This window comes from Ranitomeya imitator, chromosome 4 (assembly GCF_032444005.1).
Source record: "Ranitomeya imitator isolate aRanImi1 chromosome 4, aRanImi1.pri, whole genome shotgun sequence".
NCBI classification, from domain to species: Eukaryota; Metazoa; Chordata; class Amphibia; order Anura; family Dendrobatidae; genus Ranitomeya; species Ranitomeya imitator.
Window position 1 is genome coordinate 453,792,717 of NC_091285.1, and position 20,138 is coordinate 453,812,854.

Sequence of the window (20,138 nt, forward strand, 5' to 3'; positions counted from 1 at the left end):
GTAGGGGATAAACGCCCCACCCATGGCCGGTTAGCTCAGTTGGTTAGAGCGTGGTGCTAATAACGCCAAGGTCGCGGGTTCGATCCCCGTACGGGCCAAGCACAGCTTTTTAGAGGTCCCGTGCACTCGTTTCATCCCAGGTAGGTCGATGCTGAAGCTTGTTTCTTTTTACTCCGCGTTTTGTTCATAGTGCTTTCTGTGTAGAATTGCATGCCTAACTGATTTGCAGAAGTAGTTGTCCCTATGGTGTGGTGGTGTTATTTGAAGCCTGTAGCAAGCAGATAGTATAGTTGCAGCGTATTTTGCTGTTGACCATTGCGCCATTGCAATGGATCTCTGTGTTAAGCTTGGTGCTGTGTTTATGTGCTGATGGTGTCTCTGGTGCTGTATTCATGTACTGATGATGGGTCTTGTGTTGAACTCATATGCTGATGTAGTCATATGCTGATGGAAGTGCTGTTTCCGCAGCCAGGCACTGACGGCGGTTCTGGTGATGTATCAATGTAGCTGTGGCAATCTTTAACTTACTAGACTTGATATTAGGTCATGCTAGGGTCAGTATGCCGTCCTGAAAATACAGCTGTCTGAATGAGGCCATTATTGGTCTGCCGAGCAAAAGTTTGACAAAAGCTCCCAGACACTATAGACAGCTTTGCCATCATTAGGGCGGCTGCTCTCTCTCCCAAAAATTGCAGTTTTCTTCACAGTCTCGCCTCCCTTGTCTGAAAGTGCCAAAACGAAAAAGGAGCCTGGCCAACAGGGGTTCATCTGATCATTCACATACCGCGTGTGCACTTTCTCGGAGTGCGATGCCAGAGGTGACGGCACAGCCAATCCTCGTTAGTATAGTGGTAAGTATCCCCGCCTGTCACCGGGGTTCGATTCCCCGACGGGGAGGCCTCTCTTATATTCTTGAATTTGCTCCGAGAAGCTGATCCTGCTGGCAATAAATTCATATTCAGGGGCTTTTGATATTTTATTGTTTGATTGTCACTTTACTGCCACCAGAAGTCTCTACATTGTGTGATAAATCCATCCCCCCCCCAAAACGGAATTATTTGCGCTCATACCTATTTCCAGTTCTTTGCGTAGGGGATAAACGCCCCACCCATGGCCGGTTAGCTCAGTTGGTTAGAGCGTGGTGCTAATAACGCCAAGGTCGCGGGTTCGATCCCCGCACGGGCCAAGCACAGCTTTTAGAGGTCCCGTGCACTCGTTTCATCCCAGGTAGGTCGATGCTGAAGCTTGTTTCTTTTTACTCCGCGTTTTGTTCATAGTGCTTTCTGTGTAGAATTGCATGCCTAACTGATTTGCAGAAGTAGTTGTCCCTATGGTGTGGTGGTGTTATTTGAAGCCTGTAGCAAGCAGATAGTATAGTTGCAGCGTATTTTGCTGTTGACCATTGCGCCATTGCAATGGATCTCTGTGTTAAGCTTGGTGCTGTGTTTATGTGCTGATGGTGTCTCTGGTGCTGTATTCATGTACTGATGATGGGTCTTGTGTTGAACTCATATGCTGATGTAGTCATATGCTGATGGAAGTGCTGTTTCCGCAGCCAGGCACTGACGGCGGTTCTGGTGATGTATCAATGTAGCTGTGGCAATCTTTAACTTACTAGACTTGATATTAGGTCATGCTAGGGTCAGTATGCCGTCCTGAAAATACAGCTGTCTGAATGAGGCCATTATTGGTCTGCCGAGCAAAAGTTTGACAAAAGCTCCCAGACACTATAGACAGCTTTGCCATCATTAGGGCGGCTGCTCTCTCTCCCAAAAATTGCAGTTTTCTTCACAGTCTCGCCTCCCTTGTCTGAAAGTGCCAAAACGAAAAAGGAGCCTGGCCAACAGGGGTTCATCTGATCATTCACATACCGCGTGTGCACTTTCTCGGAGTGCGATGCCAGAGGTGACGGCACAGCCAATCCTCGTTAGTATAGTGGTAAGTATCCCCGCCTGTCACGCGGGAGACCGGGGTTCGATTCCCTGACGGGGAGGCCTCTCTTATATTCTTGAATTTGCTCCGAGAAGCTGATCCTGCTGGCAATAAATTCATATTCAGGGGCTTTTGATATTTTATTGTTTGATTGTCACTTTACTGCCACCAGAAGTCTCTACATTGTGTGATAAATCCATCCCCCCCCCAAAACGGAATTATTTGCGCTCATACCTATTTCCAGTTCTTTGCGTAGGGGATAAACGCCCCACCCATGGCCGGTTAGCTCAGTTGGTTAGAGCGTGGTGCTAATAACGCCAAGGTCGCGGGTTCGATCCCCGTACGGGCCAAGCACAGCTTTTTAGAGGTCCCGTGCACTCGTTTCATCCCAGGTAGGTCGATGCTGAAGCTTGTTTCTTTTTACTCCGCGTTTTGTTCATAGTGCTTTCTGTGTAGAATTGCATGCCTAACTGATTTGCAGAAGTAGTTGTCCCTATGGTGTGGTGGTGTTATTTGAAGCCTGTAGCAAGCAGATAGTATAGTTGCAGCGTATTTTGCTGTTGACCATTGCGCCATTGCAATGGATCTCTGTGTTAAGCTTGGTGCTGTGTTTATGTGCTGATGGTGTCTCTGGTGCTGTATTCATGTACTGATGATGGGTCTTGTGTTGAACTCATATGCTGATGTAGTCATATGCTGATGGAAGTGCTGTTTCCGCAGCCAGGCACTGACGGCGGTTCTGGTGATGTATCAATGTAGCTGTGGCAATCTTTAACTTACTAGACTTGATATTAGGTCATGCTAGGGTCAGTATGCCGTCCTGAAAATACAGCTGTCTGAATGAGGCCATTATTGGTCTGCCGAGCAAAAGTTTGACAAAAGCTCCCAGACACTATAGACAGCTTTGCCATCATTAGGGCGGCTGCTCTCTCTCCCAAAAATTGCAGTTTTCTTCACAGTCTCGCCTCCCTTGTCTGAAAGTGCCAAAACGAAAAAGGAGCCTGGCCAACAGGGGTTCATCTGATCATTCACATACCGCGTGTGCACTTTCTCGGAGTGCGATGCCAGAGGTGACGGCACAGCCAATCCTCGTTAGTATAGTGGTAAGTATCCCCGCCTGTCACGCGGGAGACCGGGGTTCGATTCCCCGACGGGGAGGCCTCTCTTATATTCTTGAATTTGCTCCGAGAAGCTGATCCTGCTGGCAATAAATTCATATTCAGGGGCTTTTGATATTGTATTGTTTGATTGTCACTTTACTGCCACCAGAAGTCTCTACATTGTGTGATAAATCCATCCCCCCCCCAAAACGGAATTATTTGCGCTCATACCTATTTCCAGTTCTTTGCGTAGGGGATAAACGCCCCACCCATGGCCGGTTAGCTCAGTTGGTTAGAGCGTGGTGCTAATAACGCCAAGGTCGCGGGTTCGATCCCCGTACGGGCCAAGCACAGCTTTTTAGAGGTCCCGTGCACTCGTTTCATCCCAGGTAGGTCGATGCTGAAGCTTGTTTCTTTTTACTCCGCGTTTTGTTCATAGTGCTTTCTGTGTAGAATTGCATGCCTAACTGATTTGCAGAAGTAGTTGTCCCTATGGTGTGGTGGTGTTATTTGAAGCCTGTAGCAAGCAGATAGTATAGTTGCAGCGTATTTTGCTGTTGACCATTGCGCCATTGCAATGGATCTCTGTGTTAAGCTTGGTGCTGTGTTTATGTGCTGATGGTGTCTCTGGTGCTGTATTCATGTACTGATGATGGGTCTTGTGTTGAACTCATATGCTGATGTAGTCATATGCTGATGGAAGTGCTGTTTCCGCAGCCAGGCACTGACGGCGGTTCTGGTGATGTATCAATGTAGCTGTGGCAATCTTTAACTTACTAGACTTGATATTAGGTCATGCTAGGGTCAGTATGCCGTCCTGAAAATACAGCTGTCTGAATGAGGCCATTATTGGTCTGCCGAGCAAAAGTTTGACAAAAGCTCCCAGACACTATAGACAGCTTTGCCATCATTAGGGCGGCTGCTCTCTCTCCCAAAAATTGCAGTTTTCTTCACAGTCTCGCCTCCCTTGTCTGAAAGTGCCAAAACAAAAAAGGAGCCTGGCCAACAGGGGTTCATCTGATCATTCACATACCGCGTGTGCACTTTCTCGGAGTGCGATGCCAGAGGTGACGGCACAGCCAATCCTCGTTAGTATAGTGGTAAGTATCCCCGCCTGTCACGCGGGAGACCGGGGTTCGATTCCCCGACGGGGAGGCCTCTCTTATATTCTTGAATTTGCTCCGAGAAGCTGATCCTGCTGGCAATAAATTCATATTCAGGGGCTTTTGATATTTTATTGTTTGATTGTCACTTTACTGCCACCAGAAGTCTCTACATTGTGTGATAAATCCATCCCCCCCCCAAAACGGAATTATTTGCGCTCATACCTATTTCCAGTTCTTTGCGTAGGGGATAAACGCCCCACCCATGGCCGGTTAGCTCAGTTGGTTAGAGCGTGGTGCTAATAACGCCAAGGTCGCGGGTTCGATCCCCGTACGGGCCAAGCACAGCTTTTTAGAGGTCCCGTGCACTCGTTTCATCCCAGGTAGGTCGATGCTGAAGCTTGTTTCTTTTTACTCCGCGTTTTGTTCATAGTGCTTTCTGTGTAGAATTGCATGCCTAACTGATTTGCAGAAGTAGTTGTCCCTATGGTGTGGTGGTGTTATTTGAAGCCTGTAGCAAGCAGATAGTATAGTTGCAGCGTATTTTGCTGTTGACCATTGCGCCATTGCAATGGATCTCTGTGTTAAGCTTGGTGCTGTGTTTATGTGCTGATGGTGTCTCTGGTGCTGTATTCATGTACTGATGATGGGTCTTGTGTTGAACTCATATGCTGATGTAGTCATATGCTGATGGAAGTGCTGTTTCCGCAGCCAGGCACTGACGGCGGTTCTGGTGATGTATCAATGTAGCTGTGGCAATCTTTAACTTACTAGACTTGATATTAGGTCATGCTAGGGTCAGTATGCCGTCCTGAAAATACAGCTGTCTGAATGAGGCCATTATTGGTCTGCCGAGCAAAAGTTTGACAAAAGCTCCCAGACACTATAGACAGCTTTGCCATCATTAGGGCGGCTGCTCTCTCTCCCAAAAATTGCAGTTTTCTTCACAGTCTCGCCTCCCTTGTCTGAAAGTGCCAAAACGAAAAAGGAGCCTGGCCAACAGGGGTTCATCTGATCATTCACATACCGCGTGTGCACTTTCTCGGAGTGCGATGCCAGAGGTGACGGCACAGCCAATCCTCGTTAGTATAGTGGTAAGTATCCCCGCCTGTCACGCGGGAGACCGGGGTTCGATTCCCCGACGGGGAGGCCTCTCTTATATTCTTGAATTTGCTCCGAGAAGCTGATCCTGCTGGCAATAAATTCATATTCAGGGGCTTTTGATATTTTATTGTTTGATTGTCACTTTACTGCCACCAGAAGTCTCTACATTGTGTGATAAATCCATCCCCCCCCCAAAACGGAATTATTTGCGCTCATACCTATTTCCAGTTCTTTGCGTAGGGGATAAACGCCCCACCCATGGCCGGTTAGCTCAGTTGGTTAGAGCGTGGTGCTAATAACGCCAAGGTCGCGGGTTCGATCCCCGTACGGGCCAAGCACAGCTTTTTAGAGGTCCCGTGCACTCGTTTCATCCCAGGTAGGTCGATGCTGAAGCTTGTTTCTTTTTACTCCGCGTTTTGTTCATAGTGCTTTCTGTGTAGAATTGCATGCCTAACTGATTTGCAGAAGTAGTTGTCCCTATGGTGTGGTGGTGTTATTTGAAGCCTGTAGCAAGCAGATAGTATAGTTGCAGCGTATTTTGCTGTTGACCATTGCGCCATTGCAATGGATCTCTGTGTTAAGCTTGGTGCTGTGTTTATGTGCTGATGGTGTCTCTGGTGCTGTATTCATGTACTGATGATGGGTCTTGTGTTGAACTCATATGCTGATGTAGTCATATGCTGATGGAAGTGCTGTTTCCGCAGCCAGGCACTGACGGCGGTTCTGGTGATGTATCAATGTAGCTGTGGCAATCTTTAACTTACTAGACTTGATATTAGGTCATGCTAGGGTCAGTATGCCGTCCTGAAAATACAGCTGTCTGAATGAGGCCATTATTGGTCTGCCGAGCAAAAGTTTGACAAAAGCTCCCAGACACTATAGACAGCTTTGCCATCATTAGGGCGGCTGCTCTCTCTCCCAAAAATTGCAGTTTTCTTCACAGTCTCGCCTCCCTTGTCTGAAAGTGCCAAAACGAAAAAGGAGCCTGGCCAACAGGGGTTCATCTGATCATTCACATACCGCGTGTGCACTTTCTCGGAGTGCGATGCCAGAGGTGACGGCACAGCCAATCCTCGTTAGTATAGTGGTAAGTATCCCCGCCTGTCACGCGGGAGACCGGGGTTCGATTCCCCGACGGGGAGGCCTCTCTTATATTCTTGAATTTGCTCCGAGAAGCTGATCCTGCTGGCAATAAATTCATATTCAGGGGCTTTTGATATTTTATTGTTTGATTGTCACTTTACTGCCACCAGAAGTCTCTACATTGTGTGATAAATCCATCCCCCCCCCAAAACGGAATTATTTGCGCTCATACCTATTTCCAGTTCTTTGCGTAGGGGATAAACGCCCCACCCATGGCCGGTTAGCTCAGTTGGTTAGAGCGTGGTGCTAATAACGCCAAGGTCGCGGGTTCGATCCCCGTACGGGCCAAGCACAGCTTTTTAGAGGTCCCGTGCACTCGTTTCATCCCAGGTAGGTCGATGCTGAAGCTTGTTTCTTTTTACTCCGCGTTTTGTTCATAGTGCTTTCTGTGTAGAATTGCATGCCTAACTGATTTGCAGAAGTAGTTGTCCCTATGGTGTGGTGGTGTTATTTGAAGCCTGTAGCAAGCAGATAGTATAGTTGCAGCGTATTTTGCTGTTGACCATTGCGCCATTGCAATGGATCTCTGTGTTAAGCTTGGTGCTGTGTTTATGTGCTGATGGTGTCTCTGGTGCTGTATTCATGTACTGATGATGGGTCTTGTGTTGAACTCATATGCTGATGTAGTCATATGCTGATGGAAGTGCTGTTTCCGCAGCCAGGCACTGACGGCGGTTCTGGTGATGTATCAATGTAGCTGTGGCAATCTTTAACTTACTAGACTTGATATTAGGTCATGCTAGGGTCAGTATGCCGTCCTGAAAATACAGCTGTCTGAATGAGGCCATTATTGGTCTGCCGAGCAAAAGTTTGACAAAAGCTCCCAGACACTATAGACAGCTTTGCCATCATTAGGGCGGCTGCTCTCTCTCCCAAAAATTGCAGTTTTCTTCACAGTCTCGCCTCCCTTGTCTGAAAGTGCCAAAACGAAAAAGGAGCCTGGCCAACAGGGGTTCATCTGATCATTCACATACCGCGTGTGCACTTTCTCGGAGTGCGATGCCAGAGGTGACGGCACAGCCAATCCTCGTTAGTATAGTGGTAAGTATCCCCGCCTGTCACGCGGGAGACCGGGGTTCGATTCCCCGACGGGGAGGCCTCTCTTATATTCTTGAATTTGCTCCGAGAAGCTGATCCTGCTGGCAATAAATTCATATTCAGGGGCTTTTGATATTTTATTGTTTGATTGTCACTTTACTGCCACCAGAAGTCTCTACATTGTGTGATAAATCCATCCCCCCCCCAAAACGGAATTATTTGCGCTCATACCTATTTCCAGTTCTTTGCGTAGGGGATAAACGCCCCACCCATGGCCGGTTAGCTCAGTTGGTTAGAGCGTGGTGCTAATAACGCCAAGGTCGCGGGTTCGATCCCCGTACGGGCCAAGCACAGCTTTTTAGAGGTCCCGTGCACTCGTTTCATCCCAGGTAGGTCGATGCTGAAGCTTGTTTCTTTTTACTCCGCGTTTTGTTCATAGTGCTTTCTGTGTAGAATTGCATGCCTAACTGATTTGCAGAAGTAGTTGTCCCTATGGTGTGGTGGTGTTATTTGAAGCCTGTAGCAAGCAGATAGTATAGTTGCAGCGTATTTTGCTGTTGACCATTGCGCCATTGCAATGGATCTCTGTGTTAAGCTTGGTGCTGTGTTTATGTGCTGATGGTGTCTCTGGTGCTGTATTCATGTACTGATGATGGGTCTTGTGTTGAACTCATATGCTGATGTAGTCATATGCTGATGGAAGTGCTGTTTCCGCAGCCAGGCACTGACGGCGGTTCTGGTGATGTATCAATGTAGCTGTGGCAATCTTTAACTTACTAGACTTGATATTAGGTCATGCTAGGGTCAGTATGCCGTCCTGAAAATACAGCTGTCTGAATGAGGCCATTATTGGTCTGCCGAGCAAAAGTTTGACAAAAGCTCCCAGACACTATAGACAGCTTTGCCATCATTAGGGCGGCTGCTCTCTCTCCCAAAAATTGCAGTTTTCTTCACAGTCTCGCCTCCCTTGTCTGAAAGTGCCAAAACGAAAAAGGAGCCTGGCCAACAGGGGTTCATCTGATCATTCACATACCGCGTGTGCACTTTCTCGGAGTGCGATGCCAGAGGTGACGGCACAGCCAATCCTCGTTAGTATAGTGGTAAGTATCCCCGCCTGTCACGCGGGAGACCGGGGTTCGATTCCCCGACGGGGAGGCCTCTCTTATATTCTTGAATTTGCTCCGAGAAGCTGATCCTGCTGGCAATAAATTCATATTCAGGGGCTTTTGATATTTTATTGTTTGATTGTCACTTTACTGCCACCAGAAGTCTCTACATTGTGTGATAAATCCATCCCCCCCCCAAAACGGAATTATTTGCGCTCATACCTATTTCCAGTTCTTTGCGTAGGGGATAAACGCCCCACCCATGGCCGGTTAGCTCAGTTGGTTAGAGCGTGGTGCTAATAACGCCAAGGTCGCGGGTTCGATCCCCGTACGGGCCAAGCACAGCTTTTTAGAGGTCCCGTGCACTCGTTTCATCCCAGGTAGGTCGATGCTGAAGCTTGTTTCTTTTTACTCCGCGTTTTGTTCATAGTGCTTTCTGTGTAGAATTGCATGCCTAACTGATTTGCAGAAGTAGTTGTCCCTATGGTGTGGTGGTGTTATTTGAAGCCTGTAGCAAGCAGATAGTATAGTTGCAGCGTATTTTGCTGTTGACCATTGCGCCATTGCAATGGATCTCTGTGTTAAGCTTGGTGCTGTGTTTATGTGCTGATGGTGTCTCTGGTGCTGTATTCATGTACTGATGATGGGTCTTGTGTTGAACTCATATGCTGATGTAGTCATATGCTGATGGAAGTGCTGTTTCCGCAGCCAGGCACTGACGGCGGTTCTGGTGATGTATCAATGTAGCTGTGGCAATCTTTAACTTACTAGACTTGATATTAGGTCATGCTAGGGTCAGTATTCCGTCCTGAAAATACAGCTGTCTGAATGAGGCCATTATTGGTCTGCCGAGCAAAAGTTTGACAAAAGCTCCCAGACACTATAGACAGCTTTGCCATCATTAGGGCGGCTGCTCTCTCTCCCAAAAATTGCAGTTTTCTTCACAGTCTCGCCTCCCTTGTCTGAAAGTGCCAAAACGAAAAAGGAGCCTGGCCAACAGGGGTTCATCTGATCATTCACATACCGCGTGTGCACTTTCTCGGAGTGCGATGCCAGAGGTGACGGCACAGCCAATCCTCGTTAGTATAGTGGTAAGTATCCCCGCCTGTCACGCGGGAGACCGGGGTTCGATTCCCCGACGGGGAGGCCTCTCTTATATTCTTGAATTTGCTCCGAGAAGCTGATCCTGCTGGCAATAAATTCATATTCAGGGGCTTTTGATATTTTATTGTTTGATTGTCACTTTACTGCCACCAGAAGTCTCTACATTGTGTGATAAATCCATCCCCCCCCCAAAACGGAATTATTTGCGCTCATACCTATTTCCAGTTCTTTGCGTAGGGGATAAACGCCCCACCCATGGCCGGTTAGCTCAGTTGGTTAGAGCGTGGTGCTAATAACGCCAAGGTCGCGGGTTCGATCCCCGTACGGGCCAAGCACAGCTTTTTAGAGGTCCCGTGCACTCGTTTCATCCCAGGTAGGTCGATGCTGAAGCTTGTTTCTTTTTACTCCGCGTTTTGTTCATAGTGCTTTCTGTGTAGAATTGCATGCCTAACTGATTTGCAGAAGTAGTTGTCCCTATGGTGTGGTGGTGTTATTTGAAGCCTGTAGCAAGCAGATAGTATAGTTGCAGCGTATTTTGCTGTTGACCATTGCGCCATTGCAATGGATCTCTGTGTTAAGCTTGGTGCTGTGTTTATGTGCTGATGGTGTCTCTGGTGCTGTATTCATGTACTGATGATGGGTCTTGTGTTGAACTCATATGCTGATGTAGTCATATGCTGATGGAAGTGCTGTTTCCGCAGCCAGGCACTGACGGCGGTTCTGGTGATGTATCAATGTAGCTGTGGCAATCTTTAACTTACTAGACTTGATATTAGGTCATGCTAGGGTCAGTATGCCGTCCTGAAAATACAGCTGTCTGAATGAGGCCATTATTGGTCTGCCGAGCAAAAGTTTGACAAAAGCTCCCAGACACTATAGACAGCTTTGCCATCATTAGGGCGGCTGCTCTCTCTCCCAAAAATTGCAGTTTTCTTCACAGTCTCGCCTCCCTTGTCTGAAAGTGCCAAAACGAAAAAGGAGCCTGGCCAACAGGGGTTCATCTGATCATTCACATACCGCGTGTGCACTTTCTCGGAGTGCGATGCCAGAGGTGACGGCACAGCCAATCCTCGTTAGTATAGTGGTAAGTATCCCCGCCTGTCACGCGGGAGACCGGGGTTCGATTCCCCGACGGGGAGGCCTCTCTTATATTCTTGAATTTGCTCCGAGAAGCTGATCCTGCTGGCAATAAATTCATATTCAGGGGCTTTTGATATTTTATTGTTTGATTGTCACTTTACTGCTACCAGAAGTCTCTACATTGTGTGATAAATCCATCCCCCCCCCAAAACGGAATTATTTGCGCTCATACCTATTTCCAGTTCTTTGCGTAGGGGATAAACGCCCCACCCATGGCCGGTTAGCTCAGTTGGTTAGAGCGTGGTGCTAATAACGCCAAGGTCGCGGGTTCGATCCCCGTACGGGCCAAGCACAGCTTTTTAGAGGTCCCGTGCACTCGTTTCATCCCAGGTAGGTCGATGCTGAAGCTTGTTTCTTTTTACTCCGCGTTTTGTTCATAGTGCTTTCTGTGTAGAATTGCATGCCTAACTGATTTGCAGAAGTAGTTGTCCCTATGGTGTGGTGGTGTTATTTGAAGCCTGTAGCAAGCAGATAGTATAGTTGCAGCGTATTTTGCTGTTGACCATTGCGCCATTGCAATGGATCTCTGTGTTAAGCTTGGTGCTGTGTTTATGTGCTGATGGTGTCTCTGGTGCTGTATTCATGTACTGATGATGGGTCTTGTGTTGAACTCATATGCTGATGTAGTCATATGCTGATGGAAGTGCTGTTTCCGCAGCCAGGCACTGACGGCGGTTCTGGTGATGTATCAATGTAGCTGTGGCAATCTTTAACTTACTAGACTTGATATTAGGTCATGCTAGGGTCAGTATGCCGTCCTGAAAATACAGCTGTCTGAATGAGGCCATTATTGGTCTGCCGAGCAAAAGTTTGACAAAAGCTCCCAGACACTATAGACAGCTTTGCCATCATTAGGGCGGCTGCTCTCTCTCCCAAAAATTGCAGTTTTCTTCACAGTCTCGCCTCCCTTGTCTGAAAGTGCCAAAACGAAAAAGGAGCCTGGCCAACAGGGGTTCATCTGATCATTCACATACCGCGTGTGCACTTTCTCGGAGTGCGATGCCAGAGGTGACGGCACAGCCAATCCTCGTTAGTATAGTGGTAAGTATCCCCGCCTGTCACGCGGGAGACCGGGGTTCGATTCCCCGACGGGGAGGCCTCTCTTATATTCTTGAATTTGCTCCGAGAAGCTGATCCTGCTGGCAATAAATTCATATTCAGGGGCTTTTGATATTTTATTGTTTGATTGTCACTTTACTGCCACCAGAAGTCTCTACATTGTGTGATAAATCCATCCCCCCCCCAAAACGGAATTATTTGCGCTCATACCTATTTCCAGTTCTTTGCGTAGGGGATAAACGCCCCACCCATGGCCGGTTAGCTCAGTTGGTTAGAGCGTGGTGCTAATAACGCCAAGGTCGCGGGTTCGATCCCCGTACGGGCCAAGCACAGCTTTTTAGAGGTCCCGTGCACTCGTTTCATCCCAGGTAGGTCGATGCTGAAGCTTGTTTCTTTTTACTCCGCGTTTTGTTCATAGTGCTTTCTGTGTAGAATTGCATGCCTAACTGATTTGCAGAAGTAGTTGTCCCTATGGTGTGGTGGTGTTATTTGAAGCCTGTAGCAAGCAGATAGTATAGTTGCAGCGTATTTTGCTGTTGACCATTGCGCCATTGCAATGGATCTCTGTGTTAAGCTTGGTGCTGTGTTTATGTGCTGATGGTGTCTCTGGTGCTGTATTCATGTACTGATGATGGGTCTTGTGTTGAACTCATATGCTGATGTAGTCATATGCTGATGGAAGTGCTGTTTCCGCAGCCAGGCACTGACGGCGGTTCTGGTGATGTATCAATGTAGCTGTGGCAATCTTTAACTTACTAGACTTGATATTAGGTCATGCTAGGGTCAGTATGCCGTCCTGAAAATACAGCTGTCTGAATGAGGCCATTATTGGTCTGCCGAGCAAAAGTTTGACAAAAGCTCCCAGACACTATAGACAGCTTTGCCATCATTAGGGCGGCTGCTCTCTCTCCCAAAAATTGCAGTTTTCTTCACAGTCTCGCCTCCCTTGTCTGAAAGTGCCAAAACGAAAAAGGAGCCTGGCCAACAGGGGTTCATCTGATCATTCACATACCGCGTGTGCACTTTCTCGGAGTGCGATGCCAGAGGTGACGGCACAGCCAATCCTCGTTAGTATAGTGGTAAGTATCCCCGCCTGTCACGCGGGAGACCGGGGTTCGATTCCCCGACGGGGAGGCCTCTCTTATATTCTTGAATTTGCTCCGAGAAGCTGATCCTGCTGGCAATAAATTCATATTCAGGGGCTTTTGATATTTTATTGTTTGATTGTCACTTTACTGCCACCAGAAGTCTCTACATTGTGTGATAAATCCATCCCCCCCCCAAAACGGAATTATTTGCGCTCATACCTATTTCCAGTTCTTTGCGTAGGGGATAAACGCCCCACCCATGGCCGGTTAGCTCAGTTGGTTAGAGCGTGGTGCTAATAACGCCAAGGTCGCGGGTTCGATCCCCGTACGGGCCAAGCACAGCTTTTTAGAGGTCCCGTGCACTCGTTTCATCCCAGGTAGGTCGATGCTGAAGCTTGTTTCTTTTTACTCCGCGTTTTGTTCATAGTGCTTTCTGTGTAGAATTGCATGCCTAACTGATTTGCAGAAGTAGTTGTCCCTATGGTGTGGTGGTGTTATTTGAAGCCTGTAGCAAGCAGATAGTATAGTTGCAGCGTATTTTGCTGTTGACCATTGCGCCATTGCAATGGATCTCTGTGTTAAGCTTGGTGCTGTGTTTATGTGCTGATGGTGTCTCTGGTGCTGTATTCATGTACTGATGATGGGTCTTGTGTTGAACTCATATGCTGATGTAGTCATATGCTGATGGAAGTGCTGTTTCCGCAGCCAGGCACTGACGGCGGTTCTGGTGATGTATCAATGTAGCTGTGGCAATCTTTAACTTACTAGACTTGATATTAGGTCATGCTAGGGTCAGTATGCCGTCCTGAAAATACAGCTGTCTGAATGAGGCCATTATTGGTCTGCCGAGCAAAAGTTTGACAAAAGCTCCCAGACACTATAGACAGCTTTGCCATCATTAGGGCGGCTGCTCTCTCTCCCAAAAATTGCAGTTTTCTTCACAGTCTCGCCTCCCTTGTCTGAAAGTGCCAAAACGAAAAAGGAGCCTGGCCAACAGGGGTTCATCTGATCATTCACATACCGCGTGTGCACTTTCTCGGAGTGCGATGCCAGAGGTGACGGCACAGCCAATCCTCGTTAGTATAGTGGTAAGTATCCCCGCCTGTCACGCGGGAGACCGGGGTTCGATTCCCCGACGGGGAGGCCTCTCTTATATTCTTGAATTTGCTCCGAGAAGCTGATCCTGCTGGCAATAAATTCATATTCAGGGGCTTTTGATATTTTATTGTTTGATTGTCACTTTACTGCCACCAGAAGTCTCTACATTGTGTGATAAATCCATCCCCCCCCCAAAACGGAATTATTTGCGCTCATACCTATTTCCAGTTCTTTGCGTAGGGGATAAACGCCCCACCCATGGCCGGTTAGCTCAGTTGGTTAGAGCGTGGTGCTAATAACGCCAAGGTCGCGGGTTCGATCCCCGTACGGGCCAAGCACAGCTTTTTAGAGGTCCCGTGCACTCGTTTCATCCCAGGTAGGTCGATGCTGAAGCTTGTTTCTTTTTACTCCGCGTTTTGTTCATAGTGCTTTCTGTGTAGAATTGCATGCCTAACTGATTTGCAGAAGTAGTTGTCCCTATGGTGTGGTGGTGTTATTTGAAGCCTGTAGCAAGCAGATAGTATAGTTGCAGCGTATTTTGCTGTTGACCATTGCGCCATTGCAATGGATCTCTGTGTTAAGCTTGGTGCTGTGTTTATGTGCTGATGGTGTCTCTGGTGCTGTATTCATGTACTGATGATGGGTCTTGTGTTGAACTCATATGCTGATGTAGTCATATGCTGATGGAAGTGCTGTTTCCGCAGCCAGGCACTGACGGCGGTTCTGGTGATGTATCAATGTAGCTGTGGCAATCTTTAACTTACTAGACTTGATATTAGGTCATGCTAGGGTCAGTATGCCGTCCTGAAAATACAGCTGTCTGAATGAGGCCATTATTGGTCTGCCGAGCAAAAGTTTGACAAAAGCTCCCAGACACTATAGACAGCTTTGCCATCATTAGGGCGGCTGCTCTCTCTCCCAAAAATTGCAGTTTTCTTCACAGTCTCGCCTCCCTTGTCTGAAAGTGCCAAAACGAAAAAGGAGCCTGGCCAACAGGGGTTCATCTGATCATTCACATACCGCGTGTGCACTTTCTCGGAGTGCGATGCCAGAGGTGACGGCACAGCCAATCCTCGTTAGTATAGTGGTAAGTATCCCCGCCTGTCACGCGGGAGACCGGGGTTCGATTCCCCGACGGGGAGGCCTCTCTTATATTCTTGAATTTGCTCCGAGAAGCTGATCCTGCTGGCAATAAATTCATATTCAGGGGCTTTTGATATTTTATTGTTTGATTGTCACTTTACTGCCACCAGAAGTCTCTACATTGTGTGATAAATCCATCCCCCCCCCAAAACGGAATTATTTGCGCTCATACCTATTTCCAGTTCTTTGCGTAGGGGATAAACGCCCCACCCATGGCCGGTTAGCTCAGTTGGTTAGAGCGTGGTGCTAATAACGCCAAGGTCGCGGGTTCGATCCCCGTACGGGCCAAGCACAGCTTTTTAGAGGTCCCGTGCACTCGTTTCATCCCAGGTAGGTCGATGCTGAAGCTTGTTTCTTTTTACTCCGCGTTTTGTTCATAGTGCTTTCTGTGTAGAATTGCATGCCTAACTGATTTGCAGAAGTAGTTGTCCCTATGGTGTGGTGGTGTTATTTGAAGCCTGTAGCAAGCAGATAGTATAGTTGCAGCGTATTTTGCTGTTGACCATTGCGCCATTGCAATGGATCTCTGTGTTAAGCTTGGTGCTGTGTTTATGTGCTGATGGTGTCTCTGGTGCTGTATTCATGTACTGATGATGGGTCTTGTGTTGAACTCATATGCTGATGTAGTCATATGCTGATGGAAGTGCTGTTTCCGCAGCCAGGCACTGACGGCGGTTCTGGTGATGTATCAATGTAGCTGTGGCAATCTTTAACTTACTAGACTTGATATTAGGTCATGCTAGGGTCAGTATGCCGTCCTGAAAATACAGCTGTCTGAATGAGGCCATTATTGGTCTGCCGAGCAAAAGTTTGACAAAAGCTCCCAGACACTATAGACAGCTTTGCCATCATTAGGGCGGCTGCTCTCTCTCCCAAAAATTGCAGTTTTCTTCACAGTCTCGCCTCCCTTGTCTGAAAGTGCCAAAACGAAAAAGGAGCCTGGCCAACAGGGGTTCATCTGATCATTCACATACCGCGTGTGCACTTTCTCGGAGTGCGATGCCAGAGGTGACGGCACAGCCAATCCTCGTTAGTATAGTGGTAAGTATCCCCGCCTGTCACGCGGGAGACCGGGGTTCGATTCCCCGACGGGGAGGCCTCTCTTATATTCTTGAATTTGCTCCGAGAAGCTGATCCTGCTGGCAATAAATTCATATTCAGGGGCTTTTGATATTTTATTGTTTGATTGTCACTTTACTGCCACCAGAAGTCTCTACATTGTGTGATAAATCCATCCCCCCCCCAAAACGGAATTATTTGCGCTCATACCTATTTCCAGTTCTTTGCGTAGGGGATAAACGCCCCACCCATGGCCGGTTAGCTCAGTTGGTTAGAGCGTGGTGCTAATAACGCCAAGGTCGCGGGTTCGATCCCCGTACGGGCCAAGCACAGCTTTTTAGAGGTCCCGTGCACTCGTTTCATCCCAGGTAGGTCGATGCTGAAGCTTGTTTCTTTTTACTCCGCGTTTTGTTCATAGTGCTTTCTGTGTAGAATTGCATGCCTAACTGATTTGCAGAAGTAGTTGTCCCTATGGTGTGGTGGTGTTATTTGAAGCCTGTAGCAAGCAGATAGTATAGTTGCAGCGTATTTTGCTGTTGACCATTGCGCCATTGCAATGGATCTCTGTGTTAAGCTTGGTGCTGTGTTTATGTGCTGATGGTGTCTCTGGTGCTGTATTCATGTACTGATGATGGGTCTTGTGTTGAACTCATATGCTGATGTAGTCATATGCTGATGGAAGTGCTGTTTCCGCAGCCAGGCACTGACGGCGGTTCTGGTGATGTATCAATGTAGCTGTGGCAATCTTTAACTTACTAGACTTGATATTAGGTCATGCTAGGGTCAGTATGCCGTCCTGAAAATACAGCTGTCTGAATGAGGCCATTATTGGTCTGCCGAGCAAAAGTTTGACAAAAGCTCCCAGACACTATAGACAGCTTTGCCATCATTAGGGCGGCTGCTCTCTCTCCCAAAAATTGCAGTTTTCTTCACAGTCTCGCCTCCCTTGTCTGAAAGTGCCAAAACGAAAAAGGAGCCTGGCCAACAGGGGTTCATCTGATCATTCACATACCGCGTGTGCACTTTCTCGGAGTGCGATGCCAGAGGTGACGGCACAGCCAATCCTCGTTAGTATAGTGGTAAGTATCCCCGCCTGTCACGCGGGAGACCGGGGTTCGATTCCCCGACGGGGAGGCCTCTCTTATATTCTTGAATTTGCTCCGAGAAGCTGATCCTGCTGGCAATAAATTCATATTCAGGGGCTTTTGATATTTTATTGTTTGATTGTCACTTTACTGCCACCAGAAGTCTCTACATTGTGTGATAAATCCATCCCCCCCCCAAAACGGAATTATTTGCGCTCATACCTATTTCCAGTTCTTTGCGTAGGGGATAAACGCCCCACCCATGGCCGGTTAGCTCAGTTGGTTAGAGCGTGGTGCTAATAACGCCAAGGTCGCGGGTTCGATCCCCGTACGGGCCAAGCACAGCTTTTTAGAGGTCCCGTGCACTCGTTTCATCCCAGGTAGGTCGATGCTGAAGCTTGTTTCTTTTTACTCCGCGTTTTGTTCATAGTGCTTTCTGTGTAGAATTGCATGCCTAACTGATTTGCAGAAGTAGTTGTCCCTATGGTGTGGTGGTGTTATTTGAAGCCTGTAGCAAGCAGATAGTATAGTTGCAGCGTATTTTGCTGTTGACCATTGCGCCATTGCAATGGATCTCTGTGTTAAGCTTGGTGCTGTGTTTATGTGCTGATGGTGTCTCTGGTGCTGTATTCATGTACTGATGATGGGTCTTGTGTTGAACTCATATGCTGATGTAGTCATATGCTGATGGAAGTGCTGTTTCCGCAGCCAGGCACTGACGGCGGTTCTGGTGATGTATCAATGTAGCTGTGGCAATCTTTAACTTACTAGACTTGATATTAGGTCATGCTAGGGTCAGTATGCCGTCCTGAAAATACAGCTGTCTGAATGAGGCCATTATTGGTCTGCCGAGCAAAAGTTTGACAAAAGCTCCCAGACACTATAGACAGCTTTGCCATCATTAGGGCGGCTGCTCTCTCTCCCAAAAATTGCAGTTTTCTTCACAGTCTCGCCTCCCTTGTCTGAAAGTGCCAAAACGAAAAAGGAGCCTGGCCAACAGGGGTTCATCTGATCATTCACATACCGCGTGTGCACTTTCTCGGAGTGCGATGCCAGAGGTGACGGCACAGCCAATCCTCGTTAGTATAGTGGTAAGTATCCCCGCCTGTCACGCGGGAGACCGGGGTTCGATTCCCCGACGGGGAGGCCTGTCTTATATTCTTGAATTTGCTCCGAGAAGCTGATCCTGCTGGCAATAAATTCATATTCAGGGGCTTTTGATATTTTATTGTTTGATTGTCACTTTACTGCCACCAGAAGTCTCTACATTGTGTGATAAATCCATCCCCCCCCCAAAACGGAATTATTTGCGCTCATACCTATTTCCAGTTCTTTGCGTAGGGGATAAACGCCCCACCCATGGCCGGTTAGCTCAGTTGGTTAGAGCGTGGTGCTAATAACGCCAAGGTCGCGGGTTCGATCCCCGTACGGGCCAAGCACAGCTTTTTAGAGGTCCCGTGCACTCGTTTCATCCCAGGTAGGTCGATGCTGAAGCTTGTTTCTTTTTACTCCGCGTTTTGTTCATAGTGCTTTCTGTGTAGAATTGCATGCCTAACTGATTTGCAGAAGTAGTTGTCCCTATGGTGTGGTGGTGTTATTTGAAGCCTGTAGCAAGCAGATAGTATAGTTGCAGCGTATTTTGCTGTTGACCATTGCGCCATTGCAATGGATCTCTGTGTTAAGCTTGGTGCTGTGTTTATGTGCTGATGGTGTCTCTGGTGCTGTATTCATGTACTGATGATGGGTCTTGTGTTGAACTCATATGCTGATGTAGTCATATGCTGATGGAAGTGCTGTTTCCGCAGCCAGGCACTGACGGCGGTTCTGGTGATGTATCAATGTAGCTGTGGCAATCTTTAACTTACTAGACTTGATATTAGGTCATGCTAGGGTCAGTATGCCGTCCTGAAAATACAGCTGTCTGAATGAGGCCATTATTGGTCTGCCGAGCAAAAGTTTGACAAAAGCTCCCAGACACTATAGACAGCTTTGCCATCATTAGGGCGGCTGCTCTCTCTCCCAAAAATTGCAGTTTTCTTCACAGTCTCGCCTCCCTTGTCTGAAAGTGCCAAAACGAAAAAGGAGCCTGGCCAACAGGGGTTCATCTGATCATTCACATACCGCGTGTGCACTTTCTCGGAGTGCGATGCCAGAGGTGACGGCACAGCCAATCCTCGTTAGTATAGTGGTAAGTATCCCCGCCTGTCACGCGGGAGACCGGGGTTCGATTCCCCGACGGGGAGGCCTCTCTTATATTCTTGAATTTGCTCCGAGAAGCTGATCCTGCTGGCAATAAATTCATATTCAGGGGCTTTTGATATTTTATTGTTTGATTGTCACTTTACTGCCACCAGAAGTCTCTACATTGTGTGATAAATCCATCCCCCCCCCAAAACGGAATTATTTGCGCTCATACCTATTTCCAGTTCTTTGCGTAGGGGATAAACGCCCCACCCATGGCCGGTTAGCTCAGTTGGTTAGAGCGTGGTGCTAATAACGCCAAGGTCGCGGGTTCGATCCCCGTACGGGCCAAGCACAGCTTTTTAGAGGTCCCGTGCACTCGTTTCATCCCAGGTAGGTCGATGCTGAAGCTTGTTTCTTTTTACTCCGCGTTTTGTTCATAGTGCTTTCTGTGTAGAATTGCATGCCTAACTGATTTGCAGAAGTAGTTGTCCCTATGGTGTGGTGGTGTTATTTGAAGCCTGTAGCAAGCAGATAGTATAGTTGCAGCGTATTTTGCTGTTGACCATTGCGCCATTGCAATGGATCTCTGTGTTAAGCTTGGTGCTGTGTTTATGTGCTGATGGTGTCTCTGGTGCTGTATTCATGTACTGAT

The 20,138-nt window shown here is 47.8% G+C and overlaps 35 non-coding genes across 35 annotated transcripts; all 35 read left to right on the forward strand.

Annotated features, from left to right (window-relative positions):
- The first annotated feature begins 24 nt into the window (after positions 1-24).
- On the forward strand, positions 25-98 carry TRNAI-AAU (transfer RNA isoleucine (anticodon AAU)). The gene has a single exon. It is a non-coding gene; the product is annotated as a tRNA-Ile (tRNA).
- A 1,014-nt stretch (positions 99-1,112) lies between these two features.
- On the forward strand, positions 1,113-1,186 carry TRNAI-AAU (transfer RNA isoleucine (anticodon AAU)). Its single transcript has one exon. It is a non-coding gene; the product is annotated as a tRNA-Ile (tRNA).
- Positions 1,187-2,208: 1,022 nt separating this feature from the next.
- Positions 2,209-2,282, forward strand: TRNAI-AAU (transfer RNA isoleucine (anticodon AAU)). The gene has a single exon. It is a non-coding gene; the product is annotated as a tRNA-Ile (tRNA).
- Positions 2,283-3,018: 736 nt separating this feature from the next.
- Positions 3,019-3,090, forward strand: TRNAD-GUC (transfer RNA aspartic acid (anticodon GUC)). The gene has a single exon. It is a non-coding gene; the product is annotated as a tRNA-Asp (tRNA).
- Positions 3,091-3,305: 215 nt separating this feature from the next.
- TRNAI-AAU (transfer RNA isoleucine (anticodon AAU)) lies at positions 3,306-3,379 on the forward strand. Its single transcript has one exon. It is a non-coding gene; the product is annotated as a tRNA-Ile (tRNA).
- A 736-nt stretch (positions 3,380-4,115) lies between these two features.
- TRNAD-GUC (transfer RNA aspartic acid (anticodon GUC)) lies at positions 4,116-4,187 on the forward strand. The gene has a single exon. It is a non-coding gene; the product is annotated as a tRNA-Asp (tRNA).
- A 215-nt stretch (positions 4,188-4,402) lies between these two features.
- On the forward strand, positions 4,403-4,476 carry TRNAI-AAU (transfer RNA isoleucine (anticodon AAU)). Its single transcript has one exon. It is a non-coding gene; the product is annotated as a tRNA-Ile (tRNA).
- A 736-nt stretch (positions 4,477-5,212) lies between these two features.
- Positions 5,213-5,284, forward strand: TRNAD-GUC (transfer RNA aspartic acid (anticodon GUC)). The gene has a single exon. It is a non-coding gene; the product is annotated as a tRNA-Asp (tRNA).
- A 215-nt stretch (positions 5,285-5,499) lies between these two features.
- TRNAI-AAU (transfer RNA isoleucine (anticodon AAU)) lies at positions 5,500-5,573 on the forward strand. Its single transcript has one exon. It is a non-coding gene; the product is annotated as a tRNA-Ile (tRNA).
- Positions 5,574-6,309: 736 nt separating this feature from the next.
- On the forward strand, positions 6,310-6,381 carry TRNAD-GUC (transfer RNA aspartic acid (anticodon GUC)). Its single transcript has one exon. It is a non-coding gene; the product is annotated as a tRNA-Asp (tRNA).
- A 215-nt stretch (positions 6,382-6,596) lies between these two features.
- TRNAI-AAU (transfer RNA isoleucine (anticodon AAU)) lies at positions 6,597-6,670 on the forward strand. Its single transcript has one exon. It is a non-coding gene; the product is annotated as a tRNA-Ile (tRNA).
- Positions 6,671-7,406: 736 nt separating this feature from the next.
- On the forward strand, positions 7,407-7,478 carry TRNAD-GUC (transfer RNA aspartic acid (anticodon GUC)). Its single transcript has one exon. It is a non-coding gene; the product is annotated as a tRNA-Asp (tRNA).
- A 215-nt stretch (positions 7,479-7,693) lies between these two features.
- Positions 7,694-7,767, forward strand: TRNAI-AAU (transfer RNA isoleucine (anticodon AAU)). Its single transcript has one exon. It is a non-coding gene; the product is annotated as a tRNA-Ile (tRNA).
- A 736-nt stretch (positions 7,768-8,503) lies between these two features.
- TRNAD-GUC (transfer RNA aspartic acid (anticodon GUC)) lies at positions 8,504-8,575 on the forward strand. Its single transcript has one exon. It is a non-coding gene; the product is annotated as a tRNA-Asp (tRNA).
- A 215-nt stretch (positions 8,576-8,790) lies between these two features.
- TRNAI-AAU (transfer RNA isoleucine (anticodon AAU)) lies at positions 8,791-8,864 on the forward strand. Its single transcript has one exon. It is a non-coding gene; the product is annotated as a tRNA-Ile (tRNA).
- Positions 8,865-9,600: 736 nt separating this feature from the next.
- TRNAD-GUC (transfer RNA aspartic acid (anticodon GUC)) lies at positions 9,601-9,672 on the forward strand. The gene has a single exon. It is a non-coding gene; the product is annotated as a tRNA-Asp (tRNA).
- A 215-nt stretch (positions 9,673-9,887) lies between these two features.
- On the forward strand, positions 9,888-9,961 carry TRNAI-AAU (transfer RNA isoleucine (anticodon AAU)). Its single transcript has one exon. It is a non-coding gene; the product is annotated as a tRNA-Ile (tRNA).
- Positions 9,962-10,697: 736 nt separating this feature from the next.
- Positions 10,698-10,769, forward strand: TRNAD-GUC (transfer RNA aspartic acid (anticodon GUC)). Its single transcript has one exon. It is a non-coding gene; the product is annotated as a tRNA-Asp (tRNA).
- Positions 10,770-10,984: 215 nt separating this feature from the next.
- TRNAI-AAU (transfer RNA isoleucine (anticodon AAU)) lies at positions 10,985-11,058 on the forward strand. The gene has a single exon. It is a non-coding gene; the product is annotated as a tRNA-Ile (tRNA).
- Positions 11,059-11,794: 736 nt separating this feature from the next.
- Positions 11,795-11,866, forward strand: TRNAD-GUC (transfer RNA aspartic acid (anticodon GUC)). Its single transcript has one exon. It is a non-coding gene; the product is annotated as a tRNA-Asp (tRNA).
- Positions 11,867-12,081: 215 nt separating this feature from the next.
- On the forward strand, positions 12,082-12,155 carry TRNAI-AAU (transfer RNA isoleucine (anticodon AAU)). The gene has a single exon. It is a non-coding gene; the product is annotated as a tRNA-Ile (tRNA).
- Positions 12,156-12,891: 736 nt separating this feature from the next.
- TRNAD-GUC (transfer RNA aspartic acid (anticodon GUC)) lies at positions 12,892-12,963 on the forward strand. Its single transcript has one exon. It is a non-coding gene; the product is annotated as a tRNA-Asp (tRNA).
- Positions 12,964-13,178: 215 nt separating this feature from the next.
- Positions 13,179-13,252, forward strand: TRNAI-AAU (transfer RNA isoleucine (anticodon AAU)). Its single transcript has one exon. It is a non-coding gene; the product is annotated as a tRNA-Ile (tRNA).
- A 736-nt stretch (positions 13,253-13,988) lies between these two features.
- TRNAD-GUC (transfer RNA aspartic acid (anticodon GUC)) lies at positions 13,989-14,060 on the forward strand. Its single transcript has one exon. It is a non-coding gene; the product is annotated as a tRNA-Asp (tRNA).
- A 215-nt stretch (positions 14,061-14,275) lies between these two features.
- TRNAI-AAU (transfer RNA isoleucine (anticodon AAU)) lies at positions 14,276-14,349 on the forward strand. The gene has a single exon. It is a non-coding gene; the product is annotated as a tRNA-Ile (tRNA).
- A 736-nt stretch (positions 14,350-15,085) lies between these two features.
- TRNAD-GUC (transfer RNA aspartic acid (anticodon GUC)) lies at positions 15,086-15,157 on the forward strand. The gene has a single exon. It is a non-coding gene; the product is annotated as a tRNA-Asp (tRNA).
- A 215-nt stretch (positions 15,158-15,372) lies between these two features.
- Positions 15,373-15,446, forward strand: TRNAI-AAU (transfer RNA isoleucine (anticodon AAU)). The gene has a single exon. It is a non-coding gene; the product is annotated as a tRNA-Ile (tRNA).
- A 736-nt stretch (positions 15,447-16,182) lies between these two features.
- On the forward strand, positions 16,183-16,254 carry TRNAD-GUC (transfer RNA aspartic acid (anticodon GUC)). The gene has a single exon. It is a non-coding gene; the product is annotated as a tRNA-Asp (tRNA).
- Positions 16,255-16,469: 215 nt separating this feature from the next.
- On the forward strand, positions 16,470-16,543 carry TRNAI-AAU (transfer RNA isoleucine (anticodon AAU)). Its single transcript has one exon. It is a non-coding gene; the product is annotated as a tRNA-Ile (tRNA).
- A 736-nt stretch (positions 16,544-17,279) lies between these two features.
- TRNAD-GUC (transfer RNA aspartic acid (anticodon GUC)) lies at positions 17,280-17,351 on the forward strand. Its single transcript has one exon. It is a non-coding gene; the product is annotated as a tRNA-Asp (tRNA).
- A 215-nt stretch (positions 17,352-17,566) lies between these two features.
- TRNAI-AAU (transfer RNA isoleucine (anticodon AAU)) lies at positions 17,567-17,640 on the forward strand. The gene has a single exon. It is a non-coding gene; the product is annotated as a tRNA-Ile (tRNA).
- Positions 17,641-18,376: 736 nt separating this feature from the next.
- Positions 18,377-18,448, forward strand: TRNAD-GUC (transfer RNA aspartic acid (anticodon GUC)). Its single transcript has one exon. It is a non-coding gene; the product is annotated as a tRNA-Asp (tRNA).
- A 215-nt stretch (positions 18,449-18,663) lies between these two features.
- TRNAI-AAU (transfer RNA isoleucine (anticodon AAU)) lies at positions 18,664-18,737 on the forward strand. Its single transcript has one exon. It is a non-coding gene; the product is annotated as a tRNA-Ile (tRNA).
- A 736-nt stretch (positions 18,738-19,473) lies between these two features.
- On the forward strand, positions 19,474-19,545 carry TRNAD-GUC (transfer RNA aspartic acid (anticodon GUC)). The gene has a single exon. It is a non-coding gene; the product is annotated as a tRNA-Asp (tRNA).
- Positions 19,546-19,760: 215 nt separating this feature from the next.
- On the forward strand, positions 19,761-19,834 carry TRNAI-AAU (transfer RNA isoleucine (anticodon AAU)). The gene has a single exon. It is a non-coding gene; the product is annotated as a tRNA-Ile (tRNA).
- Positions 19,835-20,138: the final 304 nt, after the last annotated feature.